This window comes from Saccoglossus kowalevskii, chromosome 11, assembly GCF_978046115.1.
Source record: "Saccoglossus kowalevskii chromosome 11, keSacKowa6.1, whole genome shotgun sequence".
Classification (NCBI taxonomy): domain Eukaryota; kingdom Metazoa; phylum Hemichordata; class Enteropneusta; family Harrimaniidae; genus Saccoglossus; species Saccoglossus kowalevskii.
Window position 1 is genome coordinate 16,108,895 of NC_140651.1, and position 12,785 is coordinate 16,121,679.

At 34.4% G+C, this 12,785-nt stretch overlaps 1 long non-coding RNA gene across 1 annotated transcript; it reads right to left on the reverse strand.

Moving 5' to 3' along the window:
* Positions 1-3,222: 3,222 nt before the first annotated feature.
* On the reverse strand, positions 3,223-5,254 carry LOC144349954 (uncharacterized). The gene is made up of 3 exons (XR_013420103.1): positions 5,133-5,254; positions 3,536-3,603; positions 3,223-3,425 (listed from the first exon to the last, which is right to left on the reverse strand). It is a non-coding gene; the product is annotated as an uncharacterized LOC144349954 (long non-coding RNA).
* Between the last annotated feature and the right edge of the window lie 7,531 nt (positions 5,255-12,785).

Consider the following 12,785-nt stretch of genomic DNA (forward strand, 5'->3'; position numbering starts at 1 on the left):
TATATAGAATATATATAGAATTATATTAGAATGGCTTCGGTATTACCTGGTCAGTGAATCATGAAATAGACTTCAGGGAAGTTCAAGAAAGATGTAAGTTTAACACCCAAGAATGCAGGTGCATTATTTTCTTATAGATAAATGTTATTAAAATGAAAAACATATAAATTAGATGACAACATATTAGCAGGATTCCCAGACATTGGAGAGTTTTAACATATTCAATCCAAGGACTGTTCTAGATTTACAACTATGTGATATATTGGAGAATTATGGACAAGAGAAGTTAAAGGTCAGTCGTAATGTAAAAGTCTCACTAGCTAGTACTAAACATAATTTAAACCATTATACCAGTACAAAAGTTTACAGTATTTAGTTATTGTTTCTTGTCTTGCAGATTCTCATTCGAGCAGTATGGTAAAATTGTAGATGAAGATTCATGTAAGATGGAATGAAAGGCTTTCCTACCTACTTTGTGGGAAAAGCGATTATCAGCTGACTTCAAGGACATTTTTCAATTATTAGCAATAGACTCAACAGAAACTGCTCCAAATCTATCTAAATTAGCAGCAGCAGGTAATATTTCTTGAATTGTGTGATTTGTTTTGTGCATTACACAGCATGCAATTGCCACTATATTTCAATAATATATAACTTTTGTTCTCAGATTCTGAACGTGCTCTCAGTTATCTGGCAAGAGTAAAAACAAGACTGAGAAAAGGGGTAAAATTCTCTACTCATGTCCCGAGCCACAGAACTTTAACCTCACCAATGCAGCCACTGTTTGGAGCAGTATTCACAATCGTAATATAGACCTTGGCGTATCACATTAATTAATTTTAGTTGGTCTATCGATATTTTGTACATAATTTCAGTAATACTTGTAGAGTGATATTTATATTTTGTGTATTTATTCTATGGAAATATATGCAAGACCCAAAAAAATACAATTTACTGATCAACAACATTATGTTAATTATATGCAAATTATATGCAAATGTTTATGCGAATTAGGCGCCCTGCTGATATTTTGAACCGTGGAGAACCATATTTATATTTTCATATTTGCGCCGTTGGTTAGTATAATCATTCCAAAAATGACGAAACTACTTTGATAATATTCAAAACAGATTGTATCCATTTCTAATAATAAGTAGAAGAAGCATACAGTTGAACTGCCGATGTGTGCTCTAGCTACGAACAAACTATGACTTTAAGGTTGATGTTTTTTATGTTTCATTCCACATATGAGATTACACCTACGGTTCCTATTATCTTTGTCATCATTTTGTTTCCGCATAGTTATCACTTCGCCCCTCAATGTTTCCTTACATAGTTTCAATTCATTTTTATATTCTTCAATCCCTGCTTCAACTTCGTCGATTCTCTTTGCGCTTGAGATAGTAGTTTCTTGAATTTCATGTAGGGTGTCTTCAATATTGTCCATTCGGTTCTCAATAGAAGTAAATCGTGTTCTCAAATCTTTGGAGTCTTTTGCTATGTCGGCTAAAGAGCTCAGTATCGCGTCGATATCTTTTCTTGTGATTGGAAATTCTTGGGAACGGGTGTCAGGACCAGGGCCTGGGTTGGATTCGACGTTTCCGCTCATAAATAACAACATTAGAATTAGGTGAATACACTTGAATAGTATGCGATGTTCTTTGATATGCAAATGAAGAAGTAGAACAAAATGACATGATGTTTTTTGACTCACACCAGAGAAACAACCGATTCTGGATCTGTAAGCTTGTAACGTAATTCCCATTGTTTCATATAACCGACAGATAAGGTTACGTTGTTCTTCTCACAATTTGCGTATTGAAAAGGGAAGACATGAAAATGTCCCCCTCGATAATAGATTGTGTGAATACTGTGTTGAACGAAATCAAGTTTATGTTGAAGACGAATATCATTTTATAAATATTTGCCATCGTTATCAACGTATTAGAGCAGAATTTTTGCCTGTATGGTTCCGCACCAACCCCACTTACAACAAATTTATCTCGCTCATGAGTTCAATAAACGATGTAATTTTAAATCAGTTAGCGAGTTATGTTTATTTCGCCATGAAAAGCAGAACTTAAATGATTTTTGTTTTCTCTATTGTTACAATTGTTAAGTGAAACTGTATTTGCTCTTTGGGCCAATGGCCTTTGCTTTGCAATAATAATAACAATAAATAAATAAAAGAATATATATATATATTAAAATGTGTTGATACCTAACCCGTCATTGTTTACGGTTCTGTAGTATCTAATTGTGGTCGTATATAAAACAGTGTTAACTGTGTAAACCTTCATTCGTATTATTGTAAACTTATCTTAATTGTTATGCTGCAGTTGTGTTGGTATTTCGCAGCTAGTGTATAACGATATGAACCAGGTGTTCGGGTGTTACAGATGGTTACAGGTTTTGTGAGATGAAAAGTACATGTTCAAATGGACGAAGGATAAAACGGCATTGGAAACTGGATTATGTTGTGTAACATTAAACTTTTGATATCGTCGCCCACAAACCTTGTCCAGTTGGGGAGTCTGCCGTAGCGCAATTAATTAGAGCGTCATTTGAGTTTTTAAAAAAAGGTTTTTTAACCGTATTTTTTTAAATTCAACTGTCAAAAGTAAATCTGTTTATCGAAGGTTCACGATTGACTATTGAGTTTTATCAACAACCGCTTAATAGGTTGGTATTTTTGTCTGTAATCCGTTCTTGTGTGTGCGAGTACATGGCCGCTGATAAAACATCTCAATCTACATCTGACCAAACCACGTTCGACAGCTTCCCTTTGTCGGGGTATGTCAATAAATTAGTGCGCAATCAACTAAAATAAGGCATTTTGTTCTTGAAACTGTATGTAACGCGAGAATGAGTGGCTGATGATTATGCTAAGTTACTTAGTCAAGAGTGTACACCGTGAAACCGTATCTTTAAAGTAGGGTCCATACATGGTAATTCTTGAACACACGTGAAGACCCATGGTGATATATTTTATGTTTATGATTTTTTATTATTTTTCTATAGATCCTTCTCTTCGTCCAGTACGGCGCTGTGGGAGTTTATTATTGTTTACATAACGTTTATTTATAATGGACGTTCATTGTGAAGCAGTGTACTCATGCTGTTATATTCCCTGTTTCCAAAGCAATGCACTTCAATAAATTGTGTGTACTACTGAAATATAAATGTTAACAAGACAGTACATTTAAAGATTGTTCAAATTATTATTTTAATTATCTACACGGTCTGCAAATAATAAACTAGAAATTATTTAGTATTTACTTTTACAATTAAAATAAACTAAATAATGTGATGACGCTATTAGTGTAACAATAATGAAGATGCGAAGACTTCAAACATGGTCAATTAATTTACGGCACATGACTATTACTTCCATGAAATACGGCTGGCTGTTCCACAGAAATCGGCTGTAATGGAATATGATATGATAAATGTTTAATGTAGAATAACTGCATTAAAATGATATATTATAAGTTGTGTATTTAAAGTGATATAAACTAAGATAAATTACACTCACTGTATTCACAGATGAAATAATGACTATGGTGGCACTGATCTTTCTTCCATCTCAAATTGTGTTTATCCCTGATAGAAAAACAAAAACAAGATGAATATTAGTTACGTATTTTAATATTATATTGCTCTATCCTTCCACACATACATTTGATAGGAATAAATATTGAAAACAATTTTGATCATGTGAAACACATCATGCACAATTTGTAAATGCTTATACATGCTACGTGCTCGTAAACAAGTAGATTGCTTTTTCAGTCGCTGTGTCACTATCGCTGCTTGTTCAGGTCATCATATATATAGCAGTTGTCAACTTTTTTACTTACACAGCTTGCTACTGGCACGGAGGAAATGACTTAAATGACTATGGCTAATTATGGGTAAGTGAATTTCTAATATTTTGGTAACTGAAATGGATGAATTGGAAGGATGTAATCTTAAGAGTAATCTCCATTTTCTATTTGAGACTGTTGATATTATTGACGCGCAATGGAATATTTTCACTTCTTTTCACATTGCATCGGTGGCTACGGGACCGGAGAAAACAATTACAGATCAGAAGCAAATAGAATCAAGAACGTTTCCAGTCAGTTATGTTCCAATATTTCCTTTACATGATGACCTAGGTAATGAACAGCAGCGTTGAATTTAAAACAGTAGCATTGTTCATTGTCTGTAAAAAAAATCAGTCTATTTAGGAAATGCGAGTCAGAATACGTTTTATATATTTTGAGGTAACGAGTGGAGAGTATCACATAACTATTCATCAAAAGTAACAAAACTATCCATCAAAAGTAACAATGCCGTCCTTCCCAAACGGCGAATGAACCGGCCAATAATCACTGTTTATTCGGTCGTCACATGGATATAATCCTGATACACCATTGTTGAAACTATGTTCACTGTCATTATTATTTGAAAGTGTTATCCTCTTTTCGAAGTTATTTGACCTTAAATATTCTTGTACCGTAATATGGCTCGCACACATACTCGGTACAATGCGATCCATTTCAAAGTGGCAGAATCAACCCACGTCTCTTTCAGAAATTTCGTCTAGTGTTGGGATACTTGGCGGCCAACATACAGCTGATCATGCCATGCGAAGTCCCATGTTTGCCAAAAGCGTTGGTACACTCTAAATATAGTCTATACATGTTTTAGCTCTCCATTTCTACTTGAAATGTCATTAATCAATTAGCGTCGCTAAAATATGACGTCATGTACAGAAGCATCAATGAACTGTATGAATACTAAAAGTTGGTGTTTTGTTTTTTGTTAGAGCAATACTGTGGGTTTCGAAACGGCAACTTGAGAACAAAGCTGACTGATAAAATTGTAGTTTGGGCTTTTCGTTGACCTGGTATATTTTTGGGCTTCGTCGTTGACAACAAACTTGCAAATATTCGTCATTCATTTCAAAGTCACATTGTAAAAAAATGGATTTCGCCACCACATGCATAACTTCCAGAATCACAGCTATAATTTGAATTGTGATTTCTTGTCACCGAGTCATCAACTTATATACACCAAAATCTAAGATTCCGGAAAAATAATAGCAATTAACTTGACCGTCAGTAGCCACGGACAGCTATACTTACAATAAAACACAGTCAGCGTTTTTTCCACGGAGAGAGTTACGCTCCCATGATTTGAAACCTTCGGACAACACTGAATTGTCGGACCTAACAAATTTCCCTTCGTCTTGCATATCATTAAGTCCAATCCAAAACCCATGGCGGGGATTACGATAATTGTCCCATATAAAACTTCTGACAACATTCAAAATAACGTCTGTGTTCAACATAGCCAGTCGTCCTCCTGCTTCTGTGCATACCCTATCGGCTGCAGTCCAAGTGCTCCTCTCCGTATTCACTTCATAACGATGACACCCATGACATACGTTATTAGAAGCTATAGAATGTAAAAAATAATCTTGTTACTGTTTTCACATTAGCACACAAACTACTTTATTTAGATACTCCTACTATTACTACAATAACAAGACCAATGTGACTATACAGTTTTATATTTACCGACGTTCGAGCACCAGTCTGTAATACAAAAATAAAATGTAAACGGTGAGTAAGAGTGAGTGAACAAGCACTAAATATCATGAAGTACAAGGGTGTGAACAAACTTGTTATGAATTTAAACAATTTTCCAAGATTACATCAACTTCAAGTTCAAAAAGCTAGTCAAAGATGATGTTATGACAATATTTAATTTACACGATTCACTGTTGCATACATCAACTGAACTGGAATGCACTTGTATCATTTCCAGCATATTGGAATTCTACCTAGGTTGATACACGTCGATGGAATTTACAGAATGTTAGGTAACCAGAAGGTAGAAATTGATGTTTTGACAAGCACTTCAAAACACAAACAAAAGAAAACAAATGTCATATGACCCTATTGTAATAATGATATTATATTTATTTTATTCAAACTGTGTTCACGTATGTGTTAATATACTAGCCAATGTAAAGAACGATTCGTCTGTAATGGGTTTTTGTTTATGATGTTTTAAAGATTTACTGCTTTTTTATTTCTCAGCAATTATAGCGTTTGTTTGTGTTTATGGTTTATTTCATGCATCATGAAAATATTAAAAAAACATTTCCCGTTTCATATGTTGTATCTAATAAATTTAGACAATTGATAGCGAAATGATGTTTGTTTGGTAACATGTTTTATGTTCTCATCTGTGTATGTAGCCCCGGGACTGAGAAATGATAACTGTGATACATGTATCATTTCATTAGTAAGTGCATCCAGTTTAGAAATTACTCTGTTGGTCAAAGTTATTGCATTCTGAAAATGTCCAGTGCTTAATTATTGTTTAACTGACAACTGAAGATATTTTAAACTAAGTTCGGCAACTATATATAATGTATGCATAAAAGACGTTTGTTGTGTAATTTTTCTCCAAAAAATAAAAATAAAATCGCAGGCACTAAGCTAAGCACTAAGGCGTTGAATAACTTTTTTGTGTTCTAACAGTAGAATTGACATGATGTTTTTGTATTGAGAGTGAGGTTTAAGATACGAGCAGCGTTTCCGAATTATTTTGTACTAAGAGTGGTGTTAACATGATTATAGAATACATTTGTGCTGTGGCCTTAACGCGTTTTCAATTGCGCTGAGGGGTTTACAGTGTTTATTTGCACGTAAAGTAGCGTTAAAGATTCCTTTGTACAAATTGTGGTGCTTCATTTGTACTGGAAGAGGCGTTTGTTAAATTAGTGGCGTTTGCGAGACTACTCTTTACAAAGAGTGGAATTGTTAAGAAATAATTTCAAATCAGTGGGGCGTTAACTTAATTCTGTGGCCCATTTTTGCAGAATTAATTTGTACCAAAACTTGCGTTTGAAAAATAATTAACGCATTTTTCATATAGATATGTGTATAAAGTGTGTTGGTGACGTTAATATTACGACTGGGGACTGAGTTGAAAAATGATAAGCTGCAACTAGATTTAAATCAGCTCAGCCCAACCTATTTTATATAAAACTTCATAGAGGAAATTACAAAAAAGTTGTTTACGAATCATTGGTAGAGACTACCCATAAATAGAATCAACAATACTGTATAAATGATTTCATCACATAAAACGAGTACTTACCAACCAAACAGCACATTGACACACCCGCCTCTTTTCCAACGTGTTCACATGCATAACCATCTACACATGAGTCAACAACAGTAAACATAACCCCATCTGGTTGTTCGCAATATATGTTGTTTCCTTCTGTATCTCTGTTAGGTATTCCCGAGCTACATAGCAATTCTATATTTTAAAGATCAAATCGTAACTCATTAGTGGTATACATTATGCATACATTATGCTGTATGAATTCACGTAAATTCTTTTTACGCGAGTGACATGGAGCGTGTTTCTACAATTTCTATAAATCCGATTGAAGTTAGCACAAGTTAGACGACAGTGATTCTTTTGTTAATGTTGCCTCATTTTTAGAATACAATATACAATATGTTCTCACCAGTTACCGAATATACATCTATGGCAATGTTTGTACCAAACCCTTGCACACATTCTGCTGAATCGCTGCTACCAGGAAGATCAGAAAATGCGTAGCACTCTCCACCGTCTTTAAGAGCAAAATAAGCTTCATGTGCATCAGATGCAGCCCTGGCACATTTCTACGTATAAAATAAAATAAAGAAAAATAGGAATCGATATAGGTTAAACTATCTGATACAAACGAACACAAACGTGGTTCATACGCCGACCGCCTGACGTTTGTCAAACTTACATCGACGCACCTACTATTTCCTGTGGTATATGTCTGTATGTTCTCCTAACGCCTTCACGCATACGCCATGCATAGCACACGTCATGAGTGTGGTTTTGTTGACATGAAATCAACGGGAAACCGAAATTCATAATGACAAAAATTGATCAAATTACAGTGAGCTGATTAAGCAATTCCATGGTGAAAATATACATTGCCAATCAGCGGATGAATTAGACTGCGTTTCATTGTATTGTAAACTATTGTGATTCACAAAACGTTAAAAGAACGCTTGAGGATCAGTACAAATGAAAAAAAAATCAATGTGGGTAGGCCTATCTCACTGTTTCATGAAGCCCGACACTCAAAGCCCCTTCCCCTACCCCATTAATGTTGACTTGTTAGAGTACTGTTTTGTTTTGCACTATATAGACACATGTAATTGGTATTTGAATATGATAAATATTTATGATATATAATTACCCGTCCTCTATCAGTCCTGATACCAAAGGCACCGTCTAAGTGGGGGCTATTACCTTCTAGCGAAAACAAAACATCAACACTTGACCAACATCCAACATAGAAGTACTCTGGAAACAATAATTTTAAACCAAGAGATGAGCTACTTGAAATGTCAACACTAAAGCATCACATACATTTTACTGCCAACGGAAATGAAAGTATGTTTCAAATAATGAACTTAAAGGATGAATCATAGACCCAACAAGGTTAAGGTATAAGAATTATGTTGGTTTTGCGAAGATAAGAATTTTGTTTGACACGACTTGCCAACAAACTGTGGACATTCAATTGTCATACAGTCTCGGATTTCTTCGGGAGAACCATCACACGAATCTATCAGGCACGATCTAGTGCGCGTCTGTGTACTACCTCCACATGTCACAAGACATTCAGACCATTCGGACCATATATCCCATTCTGCGATGAATAAAAGCAAACCCAGTAGCTAAAAATAGTCTCAATATATAATATTCCATCTGAACTTTTGTTATATATAAATATTCTCTATACTCTGTATCAGTATACTGTTCTACTCACGTGTATCATACACATATATACATACAAAACAATGCATGGAAAAGCTAAATTTATCGTGTGCAACATAACACGTAAGGACGAACTACGAGCTACACGTAAGAACAAGATATCAGTTTAAAAATGCCAACCTTTACAGCAAATTAAGATATCACCCTCCGTAATTTCACCCACGATTTCACAGGCATAATTCGCTTCACACGATTCAAGTGGAAATGGAAATGTTGGAACATCTATTGGTAAGTAACAGTATACAGTAAGACCTTCCCCGTTTGTTTGCGCTGATGATGAACTGCACGCAAATCCTAGAAGTCAATCAAATCGTTATTAGGACAATTTAAATAACTGTTGCTCCGAAAGATAATAGGGTTGATTTTGGTCTCAAAGATCAATGTTTGAATAAAGCTTATTTCTTTAACCGACAAAACACACTCACCTGACACGGAGTAAACATCAGCACCAATATTCGTTCCGAAACCGGCCACACATTCATTTGAAAGGCTAGTAGTTGTTGGTTCTGAAGATGCAAAACATTGGCCGCCATCAAGTAGGGCGAAGTAAGATGCTTCAACATAATCTGAAGCCCTTGCGCATTTCTGTGAGTATAATGACAAACCAGAGGCTGAATTCATGAATAATTTCACACTATATTGAAAGAAAATAAATACAACTTACCGGGTCTAAATGATTTAAATGATTGAACAATATCTTGTTGCGCATTTCTAATCATGGATGCCTAAGCCTAGAATGTTGACAGTGTGTCCGTTTCTACCACTGATAAGTGGACAACGGAAGTCGAGTAAAAATTATTGGGTCACATCATTTAGTGTTAGAACTCATTAAATATTGTTGCATTAATAAAACAAACGAACTGATAATTGTATTTAGTGTCAGTAGAATAACACCATACAAATCGAATAACATTAATTAACAACAATTATAATGAGAAAAAATAAATGGCTTGTATTATAATATTCACTCACCCTAGCCTTTTCCTCCCTGGTGTTATAATTTTCTTGTAAATGGGGATTACCTGTGTTTTCTAATGTTATTAATTGTGGATCAACGCTTTCACCAGACCAGCATCCGAGATACACATAGTCTATGAAGAAAAATAGTTAATTAAATAAAAGTCAATTCAATTTGTTTCCGTTATTTTATAAAACACTACTTATACAGTTCTATGTCTATTGAATGAATATATCTGACCATCCACTAGTCAACCAGACTGCACTCTCAACAACAGCAATTTTGCAAGAAAAACAAACATGAAATAATACACGAGGATAGAAAATATTAACAAATATATATCTGACAATAGTGAACTGGAAAATTGTAATTAAAATAAGCATGTAATATTGAATAATTTCATGAAGAATGTTAACATATGATATGAACAATATGAAATTGAATTTTACTTTTCTAAATAATGCACTGACACTCTTAACGAGCTCAATTACTTTAACTATACCATATGACTGTAGAGTGTATGCCATATTGCAATGCTAAAATTCAAGTTGTCTAAAATGCTGATTCAAACGCTTGTACACAAATCACAATAAAAACTACATCCAATAACTGAACTTGGCCAGAATACATCTTCGAACAAAAATGAAAAAAATATGAAGCAATTCTAATACCCACTGGAATATTAGAACAATTTTCACATTACAAATAATTTCAAACAAAAACAAGATATAATTAAAAATCAGTACCACAACTTACCGAAAATAAGTGGGCATTCAATTGTCATACAATCTCTAACCTCCTCAACGGTATCACCACACGGTTCATTTAGACATGGTCTTGTCCTTGTCTGACTACCACCTCCACATGTTGCAGTACAAGAAGACCACGAGGTCCATGGACCCCATTCTGAGAATACAAGTTAAACAAATCAGCAGTGCAAACAGACTTAATACTTATGTTTGAGTATTAGACATTATTATGAATATCGTAACTTTCTTATGTTCATATAAAACAACAGCTTGCCAAGATATATTTTATTTTATAATTTACATACGTACTAATTGTCATACAATTGAACTTAGTAGGATAGACTTATGAACTCATTATATACATAGTTTAAAAATATGCGTACTTCTACAGCAAATTGACACATCTGTATCTGCAATCGAACCAACTGTCTCACAATCATAGTCATCATCACATGTAACAACAACGGGAAATGGTGGAACATCGACAGGTAGTTGACAATACACAGATACACCATCTGTGTCTATCTGAGGTGATGATGAACTGCATGAAAATCCTGTGGGTGGAGAACAATTAGATTTGAAAAAAATCCTATGCTGACCAGTACATTCAACAACAATCTGAAAATGATTATATATTATATTTGCTTTGCAAATGAATGACAACTCACTCACCTGAAACTGAATACACATCAACGGCATTTGTTGTACCAAATCCCTCGATGCAATCATCTGAATTTGGTAGTGTTGGTTCCGTTGATGTATAGCATTGTCCACCATCGAAAAGAGCAAAAAACAATGCTGCTACAAAATCTGCAGCCCTTGCGCATTTCTGTAAACAAATCAAAGCATTGTGTAAGTAATTTAAAAACAACATACCCAAGCAAAGATAACTGAACAACAATCGCAGGGAGTAATTTAACAGACCAAGAAAACATATTACACAAATAGTCGGTAATTAAATTATGCCTCAGTAATAAGACATGTTGTGTATTTACATAGAAGTACTGAATAACATATTTTAGACATATGTTTAACTGGCCTATATCGATATCAATGACATAATGTCAACACAATCCGACACGCACCCGGCTTTATATATTACACTATTAATGATTAAATGGTTGTATTTGATATTTTATCTTCCGTATAACTTGCATATATGTGTATAATCAATGATAATTATGTAATTTATGATCACAAAATATTACGACGAATTAAGCAATCACATTACATGATACACAAAGTGGGAACAAATATATTGACTATCAGACCATTCTGCCATAACATGTATGATATATACATATCAATTTCGGTTGCCTGATATAATGTGAAAATAATAATTATACCACACTCACCCTCGCCTTGTCTTCTCTGGTAGCATAACTTTCACCAAGGTGAGGATTACCCGTACCTTCTAATGTCGTTAACGTTGGATTATCACCTTCATTCGACCAACATCCAAGGTACATGTAATCTGTAATAATTGCGTAATATTTAAACAACATAATATGCGAAGAACAATTTAATTGTGTTATCATTGAAAGTATATTGATTATATATTTAAATTACTTTTTAGATCAAACATGTATCACTTTATGCAATGTTAAACAACGGCCTCCTCGTATTTGTCGGTATAATGAAATTAAAATGTCATAATACAGGTTTGATGTCACAGTTGTCATATTGTGTGCGTCAGCGCTGTTTTGTTGGTAATAATCAAAGTTACAAATATATATTACAAAAACATCGACCTTGTTGACATATTCCGATCAAATGTGGTCGCATTTATATGTGATGTGTTTACCAGCCCAATATATTTAGTAAATTGTGAAACAACGCTAGAAGTTGGTACAGACTTCTCCCATTAGTTGGTTTACACATGAAATGTGACATATGCGCCAAGTCTTACCGACGACAAGTGGACATTCAATTGTCATACAGTCACGACTTTCTGTAGTGGAATCAACATCACAAGGTTCCATTAGACAGGGTCTTGTCCTAGTCTGACTACCAACTCCACATGTGACACTGCAAGAGAACCACGAAGTCCATGATCCCCATTCTAAGAGAAATACGAAATACACATATTAGCAAAGAAAAGAAATCTACTTTTAAAGAAAATGCGCAGATTTTAGATATTTATATACATTGCCTATAGTGAGGACCACGAAAATAGTTCCCTGGAACTAGTCTAGTCCATGAACCCTGAAGACAATAAA